Source organism: Dermacentor silvarum, chromosome 5, assembly GCF_013339745.2.
Source record: "Dermacentor silvarum isolate Dsil-2018 chromosome 5, BIME_Dsil_1.4, whole genome shotgun sequence".
NCBI classification, from domain to species: Eukaryota; Metazoa; Arthropoda; class Arachnida; order Ixodida; family Ixodidae; genus Dermacentor; species Dermacentor silvarum.
In genome coordinates this window covers 79,854,530-79,877,248 of record NC_051158.1, presented here as the reverse complement: position 1 = coordinate 79,877,248, position 22,719 = coordinate 79,854,530, and the positions used below count along the sequence as shown (strand labels likewise).

Sequence of the window (22,719 nt, the reverse complement as noted above, 5' to 3'; positions counted from 1 at the left end):
CATTTAGCCTTTTGCTTCAAGTGGTACCCACGTCCGAACCAATTTCAGTGGTTTTTTAGTGCTAACGTTTTGTCGCTGAGTCATAGTCATTTTTTCTGAGTCATCCTCATGACTATGACTTCTACCACCATTCTTTAGTATTTCCTTCACTTGGTTCCCACGTCTGAACCAATTTCAGCTGTTTTTGAGCCCTAATTTGATTTGTTGAGTCACTGTAATTTTTGCTGAGTCATGCTCATGACTATTACTTCTGCCATCATGCATTAGTGTTCCCTTCACTTAGTACCCACGTCAGAACCCATTTAAGTGGTTTGTGAGTGTTAGCCTTTTTGCTGAGTCATTGTCATTTTTGCTGGGTCATGGTCATGACTATGACTGCTACCATCATCCTTTGGTGTTTCCTTTCTTAGTAACCACGTCCGAAGCCCTTTCAGTGGTTTTTCAGTGGTAATGTTTTATCGCTGGGTTATTGTCATTATAAGCGGCTGTTTCATGACCTACATGACACGCGCGTCATGACATTCATGTCATGACCTCTCATATATGTTCGCCATGCATTGTGGTCATACTATGCCCATTTTGGCACTTACCAAGTTAATGAAACAGCAATGAGAGCGCCAAGACCTAGGCATGCAGCTCTTTCATGACCTACATGACACACATGCCATGACCTATCATTTGTGTTCGTCATACCCACTTCTCATTCTATGCGAGTTTTGGTACACACCAAGTTAACGATACGGCCATGAGAGCCCCAAGACGTAGGCGGCTAGACATATAGATACTGTCAAAGTGGCAAATTTTCGCCAACAAATGCTTCGCATTTAATATAGACGACCAGGAGTCATCAGAAAAGAAGTGAGAGAAATAGAGACAGTGAATTGGATGCAAAGAATGCAAAAAAAGGACCGTGGAGGTTCACAAGGATCAGAAGAAAGAAATCAGAAGGGAAAAACTGTACGACACCACAAAAGGCAGTGCCTTGCTATTGGAGGCTCGAGCCGGTTGCCGAAGGAACAAAACAGACCGGAGCAAATATTCGGAACTAAATGAGCCATACGTATGCTGCAGCAAAAATTCGGATACCACTCAGCACATCCTAATTGAATGCGAATGAATTCAACCAGTGAGAACCGTAGTTAACGTATACTTTGCCGAAGCGCATGGGTTTAAAGTGGAAAGAAGCATCAACCGGTCAGCTGTCGAGATAAGCAAGGGACATTTAGAATATTGGTGAAAAAAGAAAGGAAGATATTGATACGACCTGATCTCTTACAGTCATAGTCAATACAAGGTAGATTTTGAGGGGAAAAAAGATTAATGAAATCTATACAAAAAGACTACAAAATAGACATGTTAGCATACCTGATTAAATAAAGCAGGTTAGGCGACTATTTATTACCGGCCCGTTTCAGAGGGGATGCCAATAAATCATCATCAACATCGTCATCGAAGCGAGAGAGAAGCCCCGTTCGAATACTAGTACTCGCCTGATACTTGACGCTTCACGCATTTAGTCAGTGGCGAACGGTACTTCACTAAATCGCTTCGAGGGTAACGGCAGCAACGTCTACATTATTAGTGATATGGGTTCTGCAGGAATTTGTTCTCCAATCAGTAACCGCCGGTGAGCACTTCGGTAAAACATAAAGCCTCTTCGATGTTCTCACAAAAGCTGCTCAGAAACATTTGCCACGGGATAATCACATCAGAACTGCGCAGCGAAAATACAGTACAACACTTCAAGAACTGTTTGCTGAACCGAAATTATGCGAGGCTTAATTCCTTGTTCACCGATCTTCATTTTATTTAATCGGTCATAAATCGTTTCTGAGTTTAAGACATGGTACATAGATGACTGCCTATTTACGCATTGGCACGACACTTTTTCGGTCACTTACTTTAACGTTCTGTTCATCCAAACGATAATGCACTAGATAACCATTGTAATCTGTATATACGGCTAGATCTTGCAAGTGCACCGTGATATCGCCTACTATTATCACTCAGCCCAGTTTTCCTAATTGAATAATATCGCTTCTGATTCACTCAATCAGTCTTGTGATTCCACCCTAGCTATGACTGCCGGTCCAAAGGAAAGCTACTACAAGCCATATCTGTTTCCTTCCCATGGGCCGTTATTCCGTGAACGTTCCTTACAGGTGTCTTTTACCTTTCGTCATTTCAAACATCGCTTAATTTTTCGCCAAACTCCGCCTTTTTTTTACTTGGCGCGGTCCATCTGTTCTATCTATTACATGCTAACTTCTCAATAACGGACGACTGCTGAAAATTTCGTAGATGCGTTTCTTTAAATGGCTAAGCGCTATTAGCTTCGCTATTCAGCTGTTCCCATTTCCAACCATTATTTTTGCTTTCCAGCACCCTCTTATTTTGTACATCAAGTTGTATGGTCTAAGTCGTTATCTTTATGCGTCGTTTCCTCTCCAATTGTGTTTCAATTAGGTTGATAGGTGCTCAGTTGCAATATTGAATAATTATTGCACCTTCCCGATTCATCGAGGTCCGCTAAAAAATTTCCGCCTCCATTCAACCCTGTGAAACTGGATGTACAGCGACTGTTATTGCCGGCATTACACACGTCAACACCACAAGGCATCGCACCGTCGAGATCAATGTAACGTCTACGACCTCGTTCGCGCCCTTTCCGTTGGTGCTTCGACGTCTCGGCGTCCATAGGCTTGCACGTAACCCAACGTACGAATTACGCTCCCTGCACACTGTGTGCGACCGATACAACGGACAGAGCGCCCACGCATCATGAACGGATAAATCGTCTGCTTGTTCGTCAAAGTAAAGTGTGTCACATTAGTTGTAAACTACAACTTACACACAACATGCAGACATGACAGCATCTGATTGTAATTTGAACATACGAGAAAACATAATTCTGTACTGCGGAAACTCAAAATGACACTATGTCGGCAAGCGAAATTATTTCTTTCGTGACGCGACGGTGCCCACGCATGGACGCAGAAAGTTTGCCGGGGTAGCCTACAGCTTCGTTGTAAAAAGCGACCTGCTCATTCAGTCAATAGAGGTCCCACCGGCGCAACTACATTCTTCCTCTAAATTATCGCGTGACGCACAAAAGGTACGTCGCGGTTCGCTCTGGGCCCTTCGCGGTTGACGTCAATGACTGTAAAATTCTGTTTACCGCAAACGCTGCCCTTTCAATTTCACACCCAGCCTGTCAAGCATGCCGAATGCCATCTGCCTTCACTCGCAAATTTTTCTGAGATTCGTAACCCCTTCAGCTGATTGCTTGGCGACTGTTGCCATGAAAACCTGTACTACGTCAATTACTTCCCGAATTCGCACCACTACGTTCCGTTCATTCATTGTGTCCCACAAGGTTTAAAGAGACACTAAAAGCCAATACTAAGTCAAAGGGAACTGTCTAAGTACCATTCCAAGAACCTTGGAACGCTTGTTTCCTGCAAAAAAAAATACTTGGTTTACGATAAAATTGCATTTCAAGAATCCTAATACCTTTATGGCTATTAAAATCTCCCTCCACGCCAACCGGAGAGTTTGGACGTTGCATGCGCCATCAACGCCGTTTTGGTGTGTTCCAATTCTGGCCAGCATCGAAGACTGTCTATGTAGACAGCTAAGGAGACAGCCAAGACAGCTTCGAAGTCTTGTAATGGAACGCGTTTGGAACCGTCTGCATGACGTATGGAAGACGCGTCTGCGACTAGACGCCACCTCCCGGCGACAAGAAACAGATGAGAAAAGCACGCATTATTTCAGTATTTTAAGTCCTTTCGCCTGCGAACCTATAACAAAAAACAGTGTCACTTACATAAAAGGCGTAGGAAAGCACGTCAACGTTTTCTCGTGCGCAGTCGACCTTCCTGTCGGCTTTCCAAGCATCCTGCTCAGCCGCCATCTTGTTTGGACAGGAAAGTAGCCTGCATCGTTTCTGACTTTGATGCTGTCTTCGCGAAGCTGTCTACGTTGACGCCTTCGTGAGAATTGGAACGAGACTTAAGATGGCCGCTGTCCACTTAGCCGTGTACTTTGCCTTCTTAGGCGAGTATTGGAACACAACCTTAGCTGTCGTCGTTGAGTAAAATGGCGCTTACAGACCGCGCTACGATGAGCCGCTGCAGCTTCTTTTGGTCAAGTGGCACCCCCAACATCACATGGAAGTGGTATTCTCTGCTACTTGCAGTTCATGCGAGTTTCGCGAGCCAGTGAAACAAGCGCAGCACTGCGCCATAACGGAACTATTGAACTAGTGCCACTGAATTACCCTTCGCGTCCAGATGGAAGCACTAGAGAGGACCTCGGATGCACATGCGTCTCATACATGAGGCGGCTCTGTGGTGGCACATCGGTGTGTCTGTACTCTGCGTCATTGCCTATCGCATGCCCCTCCAATTTCCTAACGAGATGGGTGGTGCCACATTTTTTCCCCTTAGGTACCAGTGCCTGGACCAGTTACCACGGAAGCGTACTGACGCTGCTCCCTCATCTGCACCCTCGGCACACGCTGCTCCATCCACGCGCGGTCATGTTAAGTGCTCGGATCGTACTTCACTGCATATCTCAGGAGTTGCTATTTTGCTTTTGACGCTTTCAACTGAGCAGGAGCCCTGTAGCTTTTAAAGGTTATCATGCAAAAGGTCGTCCGTAGTGCCAGCTGCCATCCTCCTGATAATCTCAGAAGATGGAATTTTGATAATATTCTACCATTATTATTGAATACAAGTGCCACTTAAAAGTTGGGATTCAGCCGCAGAAAAGGAAGTCAAGTTTCTGGCTATCAGGATCACCGCAGACAACAAAACAATAAATACGAGAACACCTAAGCATCACTTCTGAGTTGTGGTTGCGAAAAAATTAATGTCCTATTGAACGCCGCTGAGCGGTCCATCGAGTTATGAACTACTCGAGGGAAAGCGAGCGCGTTGAGGCGCTTGGACCTCCGTGATAGCACAAGGCTGGTGCACTTCGATTCAGTTATAGTTTTTGTTAGAATGGAACTCTAAGTATTGTGTATGAACTTTTCTTGAGCTGTTTGAGTTTAGTTTTACAGTTATGACTATAGAGTAATTTGCACTCTAAGATGTGAGTCCAATAATGTGTATGAATAAGAAACAGTTGACTTCTCACACGAGCTTGTTTAGAGAATATATATGTAATATACGACTATAGAAGAGTGCATTTGGCAAAATGGGTGGTCGTCATTTTCGCTTCATGGATGTCACTGTGGATTTATGATTTTTCATGTTACTAAAATATTAGGCAAAATTTTGTATCTTCGTTTTGCTTTTTGAGAATACCAGTGTCGTCTTTTTTTCAACTAGCTGTCGCGAATATTAAAAATTATTACTTTTTCCCAAAGGAGCACTGGGACGGGTACCCCAAATGTTAACGTTGCCATAGCAACCGCGCTCCTGAAGTTTTCGCTCATGCTCTCGGTCTCTGAAAAGGGAGATATCATTTTTCCGCCCGTGTATTTCGCGCAGCCCCTTAGTGACAAAAGCTCTCTTTGGATTGTAGTGTGTAAGCTTGAAAGATTTGTTTTGGGTCTGTGAGTGTGAATGTCAAGCAGCATCAGAGACACTAAAGCAATCGCGGCGCGGGTCTCCATCGTCTTCTTCAACGTGCCACGGAAAAACACAGTAGCGCGTCTGCTTCACTAAAACTGTTACAGAAGTTTCGTGGGCCTTGTTTTGAAGCGCGTCGGCAGCAAACACTTCCGCCAGCTCGTAACAAGGCAAATTCAAAGTTTGCGCCCATCTGCTCCGGCGAGCTACAGAACACCTGATTGGGGGTGCAAAGGTAGATGGCACACCAACATGGCTGCCCTTCCGGCTTCAAAAATGTGACGTAAGAGCCTCTCCTGTTTTGTGTGTTTCCTCCATGCAGCCATTGAAAGTGGCGCGCGGGTTGGGGATCGTTCTGCGCATGCACCGAAGATAGCAGCGGACGGCGCGCGCGCATGGAGGAAGCCAAGTCTGGCGCAGCCCAACCGGCGTAGCGTGACTGGCCGCTAACGACGCTCCCCCGCGCGCCGATGACGTCGGACCATAGAGAAAGAATTTTTTTCTCTATGGTGGGACTATAAATGTGCGTTTAGAGAAACAGGACCAGATGCGTGCTTATGTGAAAGGATTACTTCGCGTGGGAATCAAAACATAAAGCAAAAGAATCTGGCTCGCGCTCTCAGCTACTACGCCACATCATTCTTCTTGTAGGTGGCATCATGAATCTTCGTACGCATATCTTAAGCAGCCAGCGTATTGGTTAGCGCGATGGAGCGGAAGCGTTATTCCTTCAAAGCAAAATAATTTGTCTCAGTGTGAACTCAAACAAGCTTCTTAAGGAAATCAAGGTGCGGCAAGAGACTTCCAAAGACGAATTTCACCTATAACGAATCTGCAACAGATCATCCAAAATCTTATCATGAAAAACAATACAGACTTAGATATGTTATCAGGCACAGCCGCCAAGCACATGCCTATGTTGGGCAGCGTCCTTTTCGTACAAGTTCGGAGGAACCGATACCTGGCTGCGCTAGAGGTGCTGCAGTAGCCGTATAAGAGGCAAATTTATCGTGAACAGAAACGGTGCATTTAGGTAAATAAGAAAGACTACTATCATCATCATCATCATCATCATCATCATCATCATCATCATCATCAGTCACAGAAGTTGACCCCACCCCCCTCCCCTTCAGAAAAAACCTGGATCCGCCCCTGGAAGAAACAAACAGACGTGTTACATGAAAAGGCACAAAAATGGCAAGGCTGGCATAAGTCGATTTTCGCACGGGCCACGATTTGCAGCATATTTCACGCGAGCAAACTATGGTATGTATTGCATGTTTTGTATTGCAGCAGGTTTAATGTACAAAAATGCACAGAGTGTTCGCGGTCTTTATTTCTAACTCTGTATGGGGAAAAAGCGAGCCGTACAAATTATAAAGAAGTAGGTGAAAGTGTGCTTGGTTTAGTGCATCTGTATGCAAGACCACACGTCACTCGATTTGTTTTTCTCCGAGATTTATGTCCCACGTTTCTCAGAACTGATTAAAGTAACGCTGGTTAAAGTGCAACCGGAATTTCTCTCTTCGGTGTGTCAGCCAAGACCTGTACGGGGATATCTAAAAGTAGTATCATTTTTCCGTTTCTTATCGGTGCGCTTTGGAATATTTGACAGAGTTTCACGTAAGAAACTGTACAAAGACCTCATTGATGTGTTATTTCATGTACCATTGCATAGTGAATTATACTGTGAAGGACCAGGAAGAGATGTTTTGAAACGCGTTAAAAGAATGGTCGTCACGCCAGGGGTTAAGACCTATTTATTTAGATTGCACACAGGAACCTTACCCGATAAATGATGGTTAGAAGATGGGGGTTTATATGTTCCGTGGGGTACTCAGTGTTTATTGTGCAAAAAGCCAGAGACAATTGAACATGTGTTTTAGATTGCTGGAGTGGCGTGTTTTTCTGGGACATCCTACAGAGAACTACGAAAAAATAGGTGCCATTAAATCAGCATGAAATCCGTTATCTGACTGTTGAAAATGACGATGGCGCGTCTTTTGATCTTGTCATGCTCCTGGGCCTGCACAGCATATGGCGAACTCGAACGGTGGCACACAATGCAGGCACTGATGCCAGATCCGTTCGCGAATATTTTTGCGAACCTGTGTCCCATTTTCTTGTAGTGCTGGGATGCAGACGTATGAACCGGAGTGAGTTCCAAGATTGGAACTTTTGATGAACTTGCCGAAATACTGATGACATGTAGTCGGCAAACAGCTGATGGTTCACCGATATATGATGCTGTTACTTCTCGATGCTGATGATGATGCTGTTACTTCTCGATGCTGATCATGATGCGGCTCGTCTCTAGAGTATCTCTCGATGATATCGTAATAATATGAACACTGCAGTAGCCAATTCAATCCAGGATGATTATTTCAGCCAAGCCAGGGATGTGCATCGATACGTGCTGGTCATAGTGTCCGCAATGCCTGGAAATGTGTTGTACAAGCGTTACCTGCTGTCATCGTTGTCCTGGAATGAATTAGATGACCAGCCATCCTGTCGCCGTGTTCCGATGCAAGCCGTCTGCGCGTGCTAGGCACGCTATCGCTTGTTCGCGATCTCGTGAAACACCCGCGCGGAGCTGTCTACGCGCGCAAGAAACGCACGCAAAAAATCCAATCTCGCATCCGTCCGTGAGACCAGCGCGCGGCCGCTACGTTCGGCGCATGCGCACTGCTTACACGTAGAAGCTCTACGTACGCAAAGCCTCTACGTACGTGTAACTAAATCTGTCTACTGTGTTCAAAGCATCCGTGGGATAGTTTTATTAGTTTTTATTTTATTATTTATTTTACAGGGTACTTTGTCGAAAATGACGAATTTACAAAGCCACGAAGCCGTTGGAAACCAAAAGGACGAACTTCAGGCAAATACATATTTTACGTCCGGTTATGGAACTTCAGGAAAACATGCCGACTGGTTTCGTGTCTGTTTCCATCTGCAGGAACAGGAAAACTCCTAAAAAAAGCACAGATCCGCATTGTTACTTTAGAATTGGCAAAAAGCCATCTCCTGGGCGGAGAAAGCTTTCGGGGAAATCATGCAAGCTATGTGATGTACGGCTTCAGGATGGTGACGTAATGGAGTGATAAATGTTGCACGTCACATACCATAAACGGTGATGTCGTCGTAAGTGAGCGCGGTGTATGGGTAGCATAAAGTGCACAGTTCCTTGCTTGTTTCCAAACGTTCCAGCCTGCTTTTGCTCCCACCGAAAAAATTGAAGGTCATCAACACAAAGGGAACTGAGCAAGTAGTAGAATAACGTTATGGCCTTTAAAGAAAGTATCCGTAATAGTCACCCCTTCCTTTGGACATACACCTTGAGCTATGGGTCCTAGAACCTAATAGTTCAGCTTAAACTACAGCTGAAAGAAATAAAGTGGTTAAGTCCCCCCGAGCTGCGCTCCGACTTCCTTGAACTTTGAAATCAGAGGGTTGGAGTCTTTTGCTACTTTCTAAGAGGCATCCACGTTCTACACGAATGAAACACCAGAAAAATGGCCGTGCTATTAAAGCTTAGCGGAAGCGTGAGAACGCCAAACTTTTGTGGTGCGGTCCCTGTCCTCACACCCGTTGTCTTTGTCATTTCTTGTATTTTCTGCCTGTGGTATTTAACCCATCACCAAATTTTGTGGCGGAACTTTCACTGTTCTCTCGTGTAGTAGTATCGAGACGATACCTTATTTTTTTTTCGAGGGAGGGGTAATGCCACGTGCTAGTAACGCTGCAGGAGGAAGACGTTTGTGTGGCTGCTGTGGCTAAAACAATAAACAGTCGTTCGCTCGAAACTAACTGCTTGCTTTTCCCTCTAGTAGTAGTAAACACTTTATTTAGGTCCTGAGAAGCTAGGCAGGCGGGCCTGCTAGCCGTTGGCTAGTCCCATGTCGGAACAGAGAGGCCGTGCCTCTCCGCTCGTTCACGGGCCCTCTGGACAGCCAGGAGTTGGACGTCTTGTCTGGGATCTGTGATGGCCTTCGTCCAGTCTTCTTCTTGGTTAAAATCCTGTAACACAGGGCACTGCCAGAGCATGTGATTTAATGAGCAAAACTCAGTGCCACAATCTGGGCAGAATGGATCGATGTCGGGGTGAAGTTTGTTCAGAAAGCCCCTAGAGGGGTAGGACCCCGTCTGGAGCATGCGGAGCGTGCTAGATTGTGATCTGTTGAGCTTATTATGGGGGGAGGGAAAACTCTGCCTATCCCCTCTGTAATGTGATGTGATTTCTTGAAAAGTAACTAGAGGATCACTGTGGAAGAACTCTCCCGAACTCACCCGAGACACCATCCCGTCACGGCATATGAAACCTCGCGCACGGTCGTGGGCTATCTCATTGGGGTTCAGGTGACCCGGTAATACGTCTGATCCCATGTGTGCTGGGAACCAGACTATGTGATGAATAGTGATGAATAGTGTTTGTTGCTTTTCCCTCTCGTGACAATACATGGGGTTTGTACTGATCTTATTGAGTTATCAACTTTTTTTAAATATTTCTTACCAATTTTTTGTCCGAATTTGGCCGCCACATTTCAAGGTCACTTTGAAACGAGACATATGAGGCCTTAAAACATTCAGAGAGGTTGCCCAGTCGTTACCTGACGTACAATAATACTAGGCAATATACGCCACCTTAAAAAATTCAGTTACATTAACTTAGGTCAAACATTTTATCGCATCATTTCTGGCGCTTTGCGGTGTGCAGGCATACTGTGTCACCTTGCTTTAAGAAAAAGAATGTGTGACCTATATGGGAATCGAACATTTGGCGTCGAGGACGGAAGCCAGGTCCTCTAACAATTACGCCACGCTCGCTCTTCTTTCCTCATTAAAACAAAGCATTATTTGAATCATTCTTGGCACTTTGGAGTACGTAGGTTCCTGTCTCGCTTTGTTCAAAATGAAATAATGGCTGTGTTCCAATACTCGCCATAGACGCCAAAGTAGACGGCTAATCGGACAGCGGCTCACGAAAACGTCAAAGTTGACAGCTTCGCGAAGAGAGCATCGAAGTCAAAAACGATGCAGGGTTTACTTTCCTGTCCGAACAAGATGGCAGCTGAGCAGGGCACTTGGAAAGCCCACAGCAAGACTGTCTGCGTACAAGAAAATGTAAACACGCTATCTTACGCACTCAATGAAAGTCACATCGTGTTATTCATAGGTTCGAAGGCGCAACGACTTAAAATACAGACATGTGTGTTTGTCTCAACTTTTTCTTGTCGCCACAAGGAGGCGTCACGTCGCAAAAGCGTCTTCCATACGTCTTGCATACGGTTCGAAACGCGTTCCATTATATGGCCTCGAAGTTGTCTCGGTTGTTTCTTGGCTGTCTTCATTGACTGTCTCCAATGCTGGCCAGAATTGAAACACACCTAATGTGTGAGCTATGGTGCAATCGTACTACTTCCCTGGTGCACAGCAGGCTGTTGCTCTAATATTTAAAGCAGGATCGCTTCGTTTTTAAACGTTTTTATTGTCGGTCCCAGTGAAACAGACGTTAACCGAAAAGACACAACACGAATTGCACGATAAACATCAAATCATTTTGCAGTTTGAACCATCAGTCCAGCTGGGCTGACGGTATGCTTTAATATGTTCTGAGTGTTGTCAAGGGCTGTAACCTCGACAGCCCCTCAGGAACACACTCTTTCAAATCACTCAATTTCTATGAAAAGTGTTATGCACTCCGAGAACAACCGCCAAGTATATCGCGCTTCCGGGTCACAGTGTAATGGCACCACGCGGGCGCTCCACACACAGTGCAAGCGATTCAGCATTATTAAGTCGTATGGCACAACATCGTCGTTGCTAATGTTCAGAAGTTTAATGCCATAAAATCTAGCGGAAAGTCCTTCTTTGGCATTCGCTGAAGCACGCGTACTATACTGGTTCCGAAGCAGCCAGCTTTCTAACACACCCGGCGCGCGCGCCGCGTGCCACTTTCGCGTCTTCTTTCCTCGGGACAGCTCGCGCTTTGAAGCGCAGTGTCAGACTTTCCCCAGCACTTTCCTCGTAGCAGTTTACACTACCAAGAAACAATGCGACGTTCTGCCGACTTCATTACGATCCAAGTTAACGTCGTTTTAACATTCGTTAGCCGGCGTACAAATACCAACGTCGTTTCAACATACACTATTCAGATAACATAGCCACAGGTACCTAAGATTTTATTCCAGATATTAGTTGTACTCGCGGCCACAGGACTCGCGAATTCCATCAGTTTGTCATTAATTATTCGAGTATTCTGACGCCCTGAAGGTTAGTCTAACTTTTCATATTTGTCGCTGAGTTCATTACGAACAATAGGAGCTGGCGGCTGCTCCTTCAGCGCACATTCCCCACAGTGCAAACACCCGCGCCTTGATTAACTGCGTTCTCTTCTAAGCATGGAAAATAAAACAAAAACCTACGTTCCTCAACTACCGCCAAAATTTCCTGCGAATAAGGAAAACAAAGAAAACAGCAGCAGCAACAAAAACAACAACAAAAACATAAATTGCATGCTGCCAGAACGGGCGATATAACTCTTCTTCTAAAAATCCGCCTTAAAGCGAGATTTTCCAGCCTATTTGAATTCTTCTGGACGCTGACTTTTTCAATGTGGATTTTTGACGGCCAAGACGAAATATCCGTGAATAGGAAAGATTGTCTGTTTTGTGCTAGCTGGGTCGCAATTTACAAATTCTAGCCGTGGAGTTCGCTGAGCGGATCCGGTTTTACCGAATTCTTAGGATGACACTAGTTTCGAGGTAATATTTCCTGAGCTTTGCGGAGAAGTGCACTGGCATTCCATTTACTCTTGTGCTTCAATGCATGAAACGACGTTTTGTTAACAAAGTAACTGGAACGCCAATGCATTGATCCGCAAAGTTCGGGAAATAATATCTCGAAACTGATGTCATCCTGAGAATTCGTTCTAAGTGGATCCGCCTTTTGAATTCCACGGCTACAAGTTGTAAAGTGCAATATGGGCTGTTAGGTAATTAGTTAAAAACGGAATTAGGAGGAGGCGGAGGAATAAACTTCTATAGTAGAAGCAGCACTTCATGATCGCCGGGCCTAAGCCTCCCTCGAGGGGATGTCGAGGGCTTGCCTCGCCGCCGCCTCACGGGCGTGCTAGGTCGCCCAGGTCTTGTTAATTAGTCGATTATGCATTTATTTTTTTTGCAGGAGCGCCCATGTATTTCGTCGGACACTTTAAAAGCTAATATCTCGAAACTGGTTCAGTCCTGAGAATTCGTTCCAACTTGATATGACTTGCGAACTCAACGGCTATATTTCGTAGACTGAAAGATGTGCCGTAAAATAATTTTATAAAGTTAATTAGCGTGATTATGGTTATTATTCCATTAGGCGTTTTGATTTATCGTGGAAGTAATGGCCGCCTCATCGAGTAGTTTAGATCACGGAATATAATTGTGCTATCTCCCACAGGCACTTATTTCAAAAATTTGGTGCAGCTAAAATGAAACACCCTGTATAGCGACACATATGTGAACCGTCGAAACGAGTTATGTACCGGGCTTTTACGGCACCGGGACTCCTCTTTTGCACTTCTCTAAGAACAGTCGGTGCCGCCCAGCGCCGTTGCCTCTAAGTCTGCACGTGGCCTCCAAGATGCATGGCGCCCCGGTTCGTGCGAACGCTAAGAAACGCTTCTTGAGGCCACATTGCTCCTCCCTCACGCTTCTTTCTAAACACGCTGCGCCATCTACTGGCACTGCGGAGAAATCCACGCGTGGATTCCCAGAAGACAACCGTAGCGCAAAGGTGCCTGCGAACGCTCACAGCTGTTTCGTCACTTGCCGCATACTCGGTGACTCAAGTCGTCGAGAGTTTCGTTGATTAACGCCGTGCATTCATTGCATTCATGGCGCAGTTCACTAAAGAGTTGGCATGAAAGGCGTTCATTGAAAAGCCGCATCTCCCCACTGCATTTGTGGCGCAGCGTGCTGTTGCTTTCATTTGCTGTGACGTGGGTTCGATTCCGCTGCGTATCCGAGCAAATTAAATGATTTTTTTCGTCATTGTAGAACGACGCAACCCCATTGGCACAAGCCCAGTTACTCAAGCTGGCGTCAAATAGTTCATTGACGAATGGTACACACCTACTTTCACATGCGGGACCAAAGTTGGTATTTTTGGTTCATAGGATGCCAGCAATGACCGCGTGGCACATACCCAATACTCCAAGGTGGTAGTGACCCATGTGGGCCTGAAAGAGGTTCGTTGAAGAACGGCACGTATGTACACATTGCTACATACCCAGTGAATTAAGCTGGTCCGATGGATGGTTTCGAACCCGGTGCACATCAATGCAGCAGACTTACGCGCTACCCACTCGACCACTGCCAACCCAGTGGTCCTGGTAGGAGGGAAAACGGCTAGATACAAACACATACACAGACGTTGATAGATAGATAGATAGATAGATAGATAGATACATAGATAGATATAAATAAGTCCCTGAATGTCTCTAAAGCACGCTAAGAGTGCGAACGCAATAAAAAAACCGGTACGTGTGGACCAAGGGCAACGTAATGAAAACAAGAGCAATGCTTATGGCTGCGTTTAAACTGTTCGAGTGGCGTTCTTAACAAGTACCACATGTTGGCTCGACGCAGAACGAAAGGTCACTGCTGATGTGCACAAGGAACAACGTTCTGGCAATTACAAGGCGCCTCGCAACGCTGACGTGATCAGCTCCACCAGTGCTGCTGCAGGCGTCGAACGTAGATAGTGCACAATATGAGACCGAAAGGGAACCATAGGACTTACTCAACGCGCAGTTCAATAATAAATAAAGTTAGCTTGATATTTATTGATCTGACTATAGTTTGCGCTCAGCCTGCATATCCATTCGTGAAGTACCATAGACCAACTACTGGTACCTGTTTGAACTTTACGCGTACAATCCACCCGGGCCAAATATTTGCGGGATTAAAATATTCCTGCACAATATCAAAATGATTTACATTTTCATTTTACCACCACAAGTTTTGAAGGTCCCCCCCCCGCCCCCCTGAAAAAAAAACAATACCATTCAAATGCGTCATCGCCGAAGTTCACAAAAATCGTCAGCGATCACTTCGCTTCAATGGTTGTGCTTCTTTGCCGGTTAATCTGCACTGCATTAGCCTATACTGATCTCTGTCACTTACAAGATGCCTGACATTTTATTTCGCGTGCAGTGACCTTCAAAGCAAGAAACTTGAATTCATTTTCTGAGGCTGCATTAAAATTTCTGATGGGTATATGTGTGGTATAGTAGCGCTAGCATATCGTAAAAAGCAAAACTCTTGGACTTCTAGAATAACACCAAACCCCAATGAGCTTGCTCATAACCGTGCGCGAGATCTCACCCGCCGCGGCGGTATGGGAGCTTTTGGGGGGCCACACGAAATTTAGCACTGCGACCAATTACTCACTTTCCACAAAATAGTTTCTCACTACCAGTTAGAGCGGAGGAGTTTTCCACTACCTCATCCTAAGCTTAACAGGTCTCAATCGTCGACTTTTAGAATGCTCCAAACGGGGCTCCTTTCCTTCGAGGGGCTTTCTAAGTCGCATCGCCCCAAATATAGAACCACACTGTCCAGATTGTGGTCTGCATTTCTGTACATTGGCTCACATGCTCTGGCAATGCCCTGCGTTACGTAACGCACCGTTAAACAAATAAACGGACTTGGACAATGCCCTTAAAAGCAGCGTGCTCTGAGTCCAACTCCAGGCTGTCCAGAGGGCCTGCGAAAGGGCGGAGGACTACGGTCTTCCTGCCCCTACGTGGACGCGGCTAGCGACTATTACGGACTTCCCACAGGAGATACCCACGTAGTTGCTTAGGACGAAATAAAGTTCATGTCTGTCTGTCTGCCAGAAGAATGGCTGCTGGTACTGCGGACAACCATTTGCATGATAACATTTAAAAGCTACAGAATCCTGCTCAGTTTTACGCATCAAAAGTCAATAGCAAGCCCTGGGGTATGAAGTGAAGTACGATCAGAGCCCTTAAAATAACCGCGCGTGGAATTCGTGGTGGAGCAGAAACCTTTCCAAAAATGCAGATGGCACTCCGCATGGTGCAGATGTTGAAAGGCGGGGGTGTGAAATGGAAACGGTAGTGGTTGCAGTAAACATATTTTTGCGGTCATTGACATCAACCGTGAAAGGCACCGGGTGAGCTGCTTGACGACTCTTTCGTGCGTGACGGGATAATTTTAGGGACAATGTAGTTGCACTGGTGGAACGTCTTTTCACTGCATGGGCGGGTCGCTTTTTGTAGCGGATCTCGCGCAATCAGGAAGGTGCGATAAATACAGAATATAGCAGCTCAGCACCAAGCAGGTGAACAGAAACACAATTAGTGAGGAAATGACGCATAACGAATATTACATAGCCCACACAATTTGTTGTACCTAGACGGTTTTGGGAATATGAATTATTGGTTGAAAATAGGAACAGCTGAATGGCGAAGCTAAAAGCACTTACGAATTTAACAAAATGCCTCTGCGACATTTTCAGCAGTTGCTCGTTATTGAGAAGTTTGTATGGTGCAAATGATTAACAGGGTGAAAAAAAAGGCGGCGACGTAGGCATTATCATTAACGAAGCTATAAGTTGCAAAGGTCGAATACACTCGTAAGGATCCTTTATGGGCTAGCGCGCTATGGGAAGGAAACAGTCATGGCTTTCTACGTGGTGATATCATCTATGCTCGAAACGCTCTTCACTACTTATCACTTAATGTGGCCGATCAACAATATCTTTGCCTTTACAAAGACACCTGCAAAAACTAGACAGTTAGAAATGGTCTTTGGTGTCCTTTATCTATATTAATTGATCTACCTACTGAAGAGTTGCGTTTTAATATTTTTGATCGTGAGCAGCAGCAGATGTGTTGGCGACAAGAACCGCAGCCAATATCGTTATCTTTTTAGCGAAAAATAGAAAAAAAGTTTTACAGTCGAAGCGTACAACTATTACAAGTCTTGAACTGTACATTTCCGTTAACCGGCAGCTAAACAATATATCTGACCTAGCCTATCCCACTTACTACGTGAAGAAAAGTTTTCGCAGTTATATATTTATTTGTTATTTAACTCGTCCCGACATTCATGTCTGTGCATTCTTGTTGTGTTATTCTTAATATTTTCATATTTCACTTGGTATGTATTTGTGTGATATTAGGATGAAAAAAAAATGAAGAAGCTCATTGGCATGACTTCCATACCTTGATAGTAAAGGGTTAACTAAAGACTTTCTCTTTTACCTACGACGGCACTACACGGGAAGAATATGAGAAGAATTCTGTCGCTTAGAAGGTTTTCATGCAAAATATCGCCTAGAGTGACAGCTGCTGTAGCGCAGAGCATCTGAGCTGGATTTTAACGTATATTTCTCAACCAATAATAACATAAAATGCAGCTTCAGAAAGTGTTGGAGCGTTTCTAACTCCTAATGTCAGGGCGCGCAAATAAAAAAAAGAGTCGAACATTGTCTGTTTGATGAGAAGCAATATATACCGTGCCAGTGCAGCCTAAGCACCACAAAAGCACAGCCATTGCCGCTAGACAGGTCGCTGATAATCTTTTGTGAGCTTTGGTGAGTAGTAGTTCGGATTCTATTATTAATAATCCAAAGCGTTTAGGATGTGTTGTTGTATCAGCTTTATGGTTTCTCTTTGATTTTTCTTTCGTGTTCTTGTTTTATTTTAACGTGCATTACCTGTTTGAATGCGTCTAGTGTTACTTATTGATTTATTGCACCATCCCTATGTAATGCCCTACGGGCCTTTATGGAACTTGAATAAAAAAAAGCGTTGTTTTTGAAGTGCTAAGCTAGGTCACGCAAATTCATTTATAAATTTCCGGCTTAACTTTAGAAGCAACATTTCGCTACCAAACCCGACAAAATAATGCCACCATCGAAAACTAGACCTAATATTGTCCATGATATCCAAAAATTTTGGTAATGTAGGTGTAGGTAATTGATAAAATTTAAATTAAAACTCGAATATGAGACTAAACCTTACTTTGGTGAGGAGTAAAGTAATACGCTAACTTGGGAGGTATAAAAAAACTATCTGTGTGATCTATGTAGTATGGGTTCATTTAACGTGACTCATATCACTATAATATAATTTTGGAGCCGGCCATTCTCTGGGCACGAAGGCCACATCACCTGCCAGGAATTCCGAAACTGCGCCCCCTTCAGGCGCTAGAGGCGCAGCTAGCGCAGGTGGTGCGTACCGGCGCACCCGAACGTTTTAAGTTTGAAAAATTATCTTACGGTATCATAACTTAGCTGCTGGCGTATTTGTACTGACGTGCTCTTCCTATACAAAATCATTATTGGAATTAGAACATGTTCGGACCTACTAGCTACCAAGGACAGACACTACCTAGTGTGCACAGGTTCGTCACGCGCACACGCACATGTGGGGAAGTGTAGCAAACATCCTCACTCTTGGAGGTCCTCCGCCTGGCGCAAGTGCGTTATTGTGCTAATTGATTATAATATTAAACTGTGTCTCAAAATTTGCAAGGTACGGCCTACAAGCAACCTACGAACATGATAGCATATTACTGCAATTCTTATATACGAGAAAACATAATTGTGTTACACGGAACCTGAAACACAAATTGTATTTCTAGCTGCCAGTTTTCGGGTGAGCCCGCCACAAAAAAGTCCGACCAAATCGAGGCTAATAGCACGTAATGTCGCGTACACGCACGAGTTACGGACTATGACTGACGATGTGTGTGCTGTGTTATGTGCTCGCTCTCTCTGCTCCCCATCTTTCATACCCCATCATCCCGCTCCCATGTGTAGGGTAGCAAAACGGTTGTGCTGAACTGGTTAACCTCCCTGCCTTTCCTTCTCCACTCTTTCCTTCCTAGATTTATCATGACTGTGTCAGCACCGGTGAACCCGTACGCGAGCGTATCCAGTGCGAGCCTGTGCGATAGAAGCGGCGTAATTAGCAGGGTGGACCTTCAACGCAAAACAAATACACAATTGGCGCAACAAAGATAGAATTCCTAGGCGACGTAATCAGCAGGGAGGGTGTACGGCCGAGTCCCTCCCTGATACATGATGCACATTCCATAGCCGAAGGACAAACATTCAGTGCAAAGAATGCGCAGCGTGGCAAACTACTTCAGCAAACTTTTGCCATCGTTGGCGCACAGGACCACACTGATGCGAAGCTTTCTGAAGCAGGTCACAGTGTTTAAATGGATGGCGAACTACGCTAAAGAGTGTACACAGCTATGCGAAAGCATAAGGAAACAGCCACCAGAGTCGCTTTTTGACCCTACGAAGGAAACTAAGATATCGTGTGACGCATCACAGAACGGCTCGGGTGGTGCTTTACTACAGTGTCATGATGGCGATTAGAAACAGGTGGCCCCCGCGTCTAAAGCTCTTCCGGAAACCTAGCTGCGATATTCGCAGATAGAAAAAGAAGCGATGGCTATAGTTTACACAATAGTGTGTACATTGTAATGAAGCAGACGCACCTCGTGTTTCCGATAGCAGCTCGAAGACGAGCTGCTATCGTGCTGCTATATGAAGAGAGCTCGGGCTGTTCGCTGCTGCTAGGCTGCAGTTTATCTGCTGCTTCTCACCTTTAATTAAACATCATTACATTTGGTGGAGATTGCTAGAATCCATCAAGTCACCCTGGAGCTCTGCAATCGTATGTTGCCCACCGACACCATGACTGACGCGACCTACTCACCGACTGCACCCATGGCTGCCCCTGTCACTTGCGCCAGCGTTTTCAATCAGCGCGACCCGGCCATCTTTAGCAGGACCGGAGAACATGACGTCGAAGACTGGCTGCCCTCCTATGAACGTGTAAGCGCTCACAATAAGTGGGACGACCAGACTAAACTGAACACCGTCATCTTTTACCTTGCTGACAGGCGCGTAGCCAGGGGGGGGGGGCTGCCTCCCCCCCCCCCCGAAATTTTTTCGTGCGGGCATGCACCACCGACCACAACTACCACCGACGCCGGCAATCATTCTGGATTTTGTCTACAATGTCTTTTTCAGGCTCGAAAAGACATTTCGGCCCGAATATTGCGAACTCGGGCTGGATTTCGTGACAACGTCCTTGCACCTGGAGTCACGTAACGCAAGGAGCCCCATCCGAGCACAAACTTTCATCGGCTTTTCGATAGCGAGCGGGCGCGTTGCGGCACCTCGCAGCGGCCGCGGAATATACGGAGCGCATGGATTTCAATTACGAAACTTTATGGGTATAAAGTTCTCATAAACTTTTGACGCGAAAGGTGCGCTGACATTTCCAAAGGCATGCTTTAAAAGATTTTCAATTCTAGAACTTTATGGGGTTAATGTTCTTATAAGCTTGGGCCAACATGCGCGCACCAAAACGCTCGTGTCCAAGCCGTTCCATAAATGGAAGCGCGCGCTTGCAATCTCCCACACACACGAAAATACTAAATATCACCGTGACTGTCAGCTAGCAGCTGATAATTTTCTCTAAACATTTTCAGGAAGCGTGCCCAATGTGATTGATCAGCTGGACCAGGGCAGGCAAAGTAAATTATGAGAAAACAGAAGAAAGTAAATGGCCTACTATTGCGATTTTTTTTTTTTTGCGGGCGACAAGGTCTGGCTCTCCGTGGCCACAGGGACAGGGGCCCTATGGATATAAGCAATGCCCCAGCTGAAAATACAGGCATTTTCAGAGTGCTTCTTCGCATGCGAGCTGATTGTGGAGATACATATCTGAAGAACCATTTGGAAAGTTGCCCCAGTAATGCCTCGTATTTAAGCCCAGACGCACAAAACCAAGTTATAGAAATTTCTGGTGACATTATCAAAGAAAGCCTAGATTCAAAAGCAGGCTGCTTCTCCATACTTCCTGACGAAACGACGGACATCGCTGGAATCGAACAGCCTACTGTTTCTGCAAGGTACCTAAACAAGTATGCCAACGACATCAAGGGATTGTTTTAGGTTTTAGCAACGGAATAGATGCCCATCTCTCATTGCGACAGCAGGTTCTATGTAAATGTGTAAATACCGCTGCAGCTTCTAGTCACCCTTGCAGTGACCAGTGCCAGTGCAGAGAGAATAATTTTTTAACAAGAGTTTAATAAAAAACTACTTGCGCTCTACAATGTCCGTGGAACGCATGGTTAGGCTGGCGCTTCTATACAGCCACAGAGACGTCGGCATCAACGTGTCCGAAGTCATTGACCGCTTCGCTCAACTTTCCGGCCGAGAGAAGTTTGTCCTTTAGATAGAGAAGCAGCAAAAATCAATGCAAGTAAAAAGCACTGTTCCTTCAGGTCCATAAGTTCTTAATTATGAAAACGTGTGACCGTTCATTAGCTTTTAAAACCGCAGAAATTTTCGCCGTTTATTCTAGCAGTTAGCATCATGATCACAATTATCACGCGAATACAAAAATTACGAGAATACCAATAACCAATTTTGACCGACCTTGCTCATTGAAAGCCCGGCCCACGCGGCGTTCGCCAAAAACACACTCGGATATTGGGTAGTTCAACTTGCCGCATCATCTGTGGCCTTCGCTTGTCCTTTTCTTTCATTTTCAGCTACTTGCTTTTATTTCTTTTTTAAAACGAAGGAATACCCTCCTTTAATTTTGGGTGCAGAATAATTGTTGGCGTTGTGCAGACAGTTAAATTAAACATTATCATACTGATTTATGCATTATTCCTCTATTATTCTACCGACATGGCGCTGTCGCGACCGCTGCATGGCCCAAGTACATATCACGATTTCTGCGATCATAGTTATGTTCTTGGCTAGATCATCTGTCTTTCTGTGCGCAAAGTTTACTATCTGTGACTGAGCAACATATTTGTCTTATTTGACGCATTATATATATATACACTAACGTTTGCTTAAATACGTAGATTTATTGGAGACTCATACGTATTTTTAAATATCTTATTGGTTTTGTGTATACAAGCAGTGAACTGTATCTTCGCATTTGTATATTCCATTCTATCTTCGCAATTTGTAATATATATTTTGCAGAACTCCCACTTCTTATTTGTACTCACTGCTGCGAGTATTATCTCGGTGTAATTACAATACACGACGAATTACAGCTGCTAGTGCGCTATCGATTGCAACGAGGGATAGCGTCATTGAGGTTTCTTCCTGGCCGTTGCATATGTAGGAAAATGTAAACAAGGTTATTGAATGACAAAGATTCATCAAAATGTTTGTCCTCAACTTATTCATTTCATGGCCTTTACGTTTTTCATATAAGCTGCATGCACTGCTTAGCTGGTTTCGAACTGATATTGACCCTTTTCGCGGCAATCCCGTGGGTGCTGCCATATTTGATCACGTGGTGACGCGCCCATTGCTTGCCTCAACTGCCTCCGTTGCCTCCTTGTTTACAATGGAAGTGTATGACGCCGGCGCGGCTTAGAAAACATCTGTTTTCGGATATATCATGGACGGTGACTAGATGGACGACACAAAGCTTTGATCACAGCTTCAGAGAACATGCAAAAGCGCTTTCGGAGCTGATTAAGCTATGGCAACATAATGCTTTTATGACAACATAATGGCATAAGCAGCGTATCAGTTGCTTTTTCTAAAAGGGGCTAAATATGAATTCCAAGCTGTCCGATTATATATTCAGTCAGGATTAGTGTGTTTTGCTCTTTGTTCTTTATTAGGCAAATATTTTGAAGCAGTGGCTTGTCAGTTTCTGACTCAGTGAAGTTCCTATCTGATTATTTTCTGCCTAATCACTCGCGGGTGTGCTCAGTTCTGGATCCGATAGATTTGTTCTTTCTGCGCACAAGGCTTCAAACGTAGCGGTTTTGTACATTGTAATACCTTGTAGCAAATATATATTACAGCTAGTAACTTGTTTACTCTTGTGGACCATCACGAAACATTCACCTTCGACCATTGGTGCGCTATAGGTGTAGTCCGTCATTTATTGCGTGTATACAGTGCACATATATCCAAGTGTGAGTATTCACTTATTCTTGATACGTCGGCGATAGAGTGGGCGTAAGTTTTCCTGCCATTTGGACAGATGTGTATAGATAACGTGCGCGAAACTTAATATGACAGAAGCGGTGCTAATCTCTCCCTT

General features: G+C 44.9%; 1 long non-coding RNA gene across 2 annotated transcripts in view; it reads left to right on the top strand.

Annotated features, from left to right (window-relative positions):
• Positions 1-17,167: 17,167 nt before the first annotated feature.
• Positions 17,168-22,719, top strand: part of LOC125945865 (uncharacterized) — a 76,444-nt gene continuing 70,892 nt past the window's right edge. For both annotated transcript variants that reach the window (XR_007467171.1, XR_007467170.1), the window contains exon 1: positions 17,168-17,195. This is a non-coding gene — a long non-coding RNA (uncharacterized LOC125945865). The remainder of the gene's footprint in view (positions 17,196-22,719) is intronic.